The sequence below is a fragment of the Melanerpes formicivorus genome, unplaced genomic scaffold (assembly GCF_026170545.1).
Source record: "Melanerpes formicivorus ecotype bairdi unplaced genomic scaffold, bMelFor1.0.p_v2 SCAF_3, whole genome shotgun sequence".
NCBI classification, from domain to species: domain Eukaryota; kingdom Metazoa; phylum Chordata; class Aves; order Piciformes; family Picidae; genus Melanerpes; species Melanerpes formicivorus.
In genome coordinates this window covers 38273445-38277157 of record NW_027142355.1, presented here as the reverse complement: position 1 = coordinate 38277157, position 3713 = coordinate 38273445, and the positions used below count along the sequence as shown (strand labels likewise).

Below are 3713 nucleotides of genomic sequence, written 5' to 3'. Positions count from 1 at the left end.
AACACACAGAACCAGTCTCCAAATCCAGTGGGATTTCAGTTCATTTTCTTCAGGCATTAAGTGTCATTTATTCATTAAGCAACACAAATGAAGCCTATTGATTGTGTCTCAAGGTCCTTTGAGATAATTACTTCTTGTACTTGCATTTCTTATATATAGCCTACATATAGGCTATTTGTTGGGGAATAAGAGGAGTTTTCCCCTTGAGAAGTAAGGAGCAGGAAGGTTTCTTCTGAGAAATAGCTCCAATGAAATACACCCAGGATTTTGAGGAAGAAAACCTCAATGCCAAAGAACAGTTGTTAATGTCTGGCTAGATCTTCTTTTACTCTACAGTATATTACACTATCATTAAATATTTTCAAGCATTCACAGGATGTGAGGGGTTGGAAGGAACCTCTGGAGATCTTCAAGTCCAAACCCCCTTGCCAGAGCAGGACCATAGAATCTAGTGCAGGTCACACAGGAACACCTCCAGACAGGTCTTGAGACTCCACAACATCTCTGGGCAGCCTGTTCCAGTGCTCCATGACCCTTACAGTAAAGAAGTTTCTCCTCATGTTGAGGTGGAGATTCCTGTGCTGTAGTTTACATCCATTGCCCCTTGTCCTATCAGAGGGCACAAGGGAAAAGAGGCTGTCCCTTTCTTCTTGACACCCAGCCCTCAGATATTTATATACATAGATTTTAACATATATTAAGCATTCTGCTGACTTGTACTTAACTGGTTAAAAAGATCAATCCAAGCAGGCTAGAGGCTACTAAGCAACAGAAGAGGTGACTATGGTCCCTGGCTAAGAGCTGAGCTCTAACACTGGCCTGATAAGTGACCTCCCAGGTAACCTTGAAAAAGTCATTTCACCTCTCAATGCTTTCTTCTGTGCCTGTTTTGGCCATCATATCACTGCAGAGCAGGGGCTGCTTCTTCCTGAGCAAGTGTACTTACCCCCTTGGCACGGCTGGCAGCTCCTACTGCTAACAGCAAATGCAAAAAACCCAAACAAACAAACAAAATAAAACCTTCAGCAATGAACCATGTTACCAATTTGTCTATAAATCCCTTATGCAGTCAGAACTCCAGCTTTACCTTTTCTCCCAGTGTGTCAAAAGCAATTAGCAATATGTAAATAGTATGCAGGTACAACGGAATGTAACAGGCACCTGTCCTGGCAACTCCCACAATGCCCCAAACTCCTGGCCAAACAGTGCCAAGCATCTGCTGAACTTAGGAGTGTAGTAAGACTGTGTGAAACAGGCACCAAGACACAGAAAGCTTTTCAAAGCTTTCACATGGCAAGGTCAAGTGTCTCCTTGGTTCCCCAAGGCTTTCCCAGCAAGCAGACCAAGGTATCACAGTGGTGACCTTCACAGTATCACAGTATCGCCAAGGTTGGAAGAGACCTCGAGGATCATCGAGTCCAACCTGTCACCACAGACCTCATGACTAGACCATGACACAGAGTACCATGTCCAGTCTTCTCTTGAACCCCTCCAGGGATGATGACTCCACCACCTCCCTGGGCAGCACATCCCAATGACGAACAACTCACTTGGTGAAGAACTTTCTCCTCACCTCGAGTCTAAACCTCCCCTGGTGCAGCTTGAGACTGCGTCCCCTTCTTCTGGTGCTGGTTGCCTGGGAGAAGAGACCAACCCCTTCCTGGCTACAGCCACCTTTCAGGTAGTTGTAGAGGGCAATGAGGTCTCCCCTGAGCCTTCTCTTCTCCAGGCCAAACAATCCCAGCTCCCTCAGCCTCTCCTCACAGGGCTGTGCTCAAGGCCTCTCCCCAGCCTTGTTGCCCTTCTCTGGACACCTTCAAGTGTCTCAATGTCCTTCTTAAACTGAGGGGCCCAGAACTGGACACAGTACAAAGGGCAGAGCATGAATGCAGTCCCCCACTACCACAAATGATGCAGTCGAGTTTCCCACATCTGGGGACATCGCAGGGCTCAGCACACCCAGAGGGCAAAGGATGAGCCTCGCCCTGGGAAAACCACCTGCCTCATCGTGGTGTCTCCCCTGCCAGGTAACATTTTTTATTACTAAGAGCTTTTTGCTTTTGTAAACAGATCATTGCTTTGATGTTTTATTACTCATCTTGAAGACATCCTGGGTTATGAGCACTGCCTGCAGAACCCCCTGTTTTATCACCTGTTAATTAGCAGACTGATTTCTACTCCCGTATCAGCTCTCAAATACCGGTTTGTTCAAAACCAAGCCTTATGGCCTCTGGCCTCCTTCCAACCTGCACATGAAATGAAACACAGGGTCTCTTCACATAACCGTGTCATGGGTAGAGAGGGCTCCTGCCCACTCAGAGCAGCCTCTGCAGGAGCTCTCTACTGTTGTGGTAAGGAGCAGAGAGATTGCACTTTTCGCTCTTCCAAAAGGGGCAAAAGAATAAGAGTCACACAAAGGATTGGATAGCACTGGAAAGTGTAAATGGAAATGCTGCTCACAACTATAGACAACGAGGCCTTGAGCACAAGCCCTATGAGGAGAGGCTGAGGGAGCTGGGGTTGCTTAGCCTGGAGAAGAGAAGGCTCAGGGGAGACCTTATTGCTCTCTACAATTACCTGAAGGGAGGCTGTAGACTGGTGGGGTTGGTCTCTTCTCCCAGGCAACTAGCACCAGAACAAGAGGACACAGTCTCAAGCTATGCCAGGGGAAGTTTAAGCTTGAGGTGAGGAGAAAGTTCTTCACAGAGAGAGTTGTTGGCCATTGGAATGTGCTGCCCAGGGAGGTGGTGGAGTCACCATCCCTGGAGGTGTTCAAAAAGGGATTGGATGTTGCACTTGAAGCCATGGTTTAGTAGTCATGAGGTGCCGGGTGACAGGTTGATGATCTTTGAGGTCTTTTCTAACCTTATTGATTCTATGATTCTATGAACAGTACAAAGCATATAATGCACAAAAATCCATAGTCTGGGTTTAACACAGAACCCCATCAGGCCAAAGCCTTCTCCAAAAACCTCCACCAAAACCCCAGCACTCCTTTTCTCCCCGCCTGGGTTTACCATAGGCCCCGGTGCTCTTCCTGTTCTTCCCCCTCCATGGTAGGACCAAACAGTCCTTGAAAGCCACAACCAAGCCTGTCAGGTCTTGAAGACCATAACCAAGCCTGGAACAATCCTCCCCTCCCCCAGCAGGAAAACCAGACAGCACTTTCTGAGCCTTTCAGTACTGCCCTTGGAACATTACAAGGTAACTCTTATAAATTTTCTCTTCACTGCTGTGCAGCCTAATAACAACTGCTTGTACTCCCTTCAGCCTCTTAGAGTTATATCTGAGACCTCCTAGCTCTGAGGGACACCAACATTAATCATTAACTGTTCATGAGATGGTTAAAACAAGAACAAAGAATGAGATACTCAGAGATCAGGTAAAAGCCTCTACATATTCTCAGTGTATGGCTTAGAGGTGAGAGACAGAACTCACACAGAAGAGAAATGAAGCTGGAGGTGGGGAGATTCAGGCTGGACCTGAGGAGGAAGTTCTTCCCCATGAGAGTGGTGAAGCCCTGGAATGGGTTGTCCAGGGAGGTGGTTGAGGCTCCGTCCTTGGAGGTGTTTAAGCCCAGGCTGGATGAGGCTCTGGCCAGCCTGATCTAGTGTGGGGTGTCCCTGCCCATGGCAGGGGGGTTGGAACTAGATGATCCTTGTGGTCCCTTCCAACCCTGACTGATACTATGATACTAAAACCCAACCTGAAAC

The 3713-nt window shown here is 47.6% G+C and overlaps 1 non-coding gene across 1 annotated transcript; it reads right to left on the bottom strand.

The window, feature by feature from the left end:
• Positions 1 to 1871: 1871 nt before the first annotated feature.
• Positions 1872 to 2035, bottom strand: LOC137461084 (U1 spliceosomal RNA). The gene has a single exon (XR_010993219.1). It is a non-coding gene; the product is annotated as a U1 spliceosomal RNA (small nuclear RNA).
• Between the last annotated feature and the right edge of the window lie 1678 nt (positions 2036 to 3713).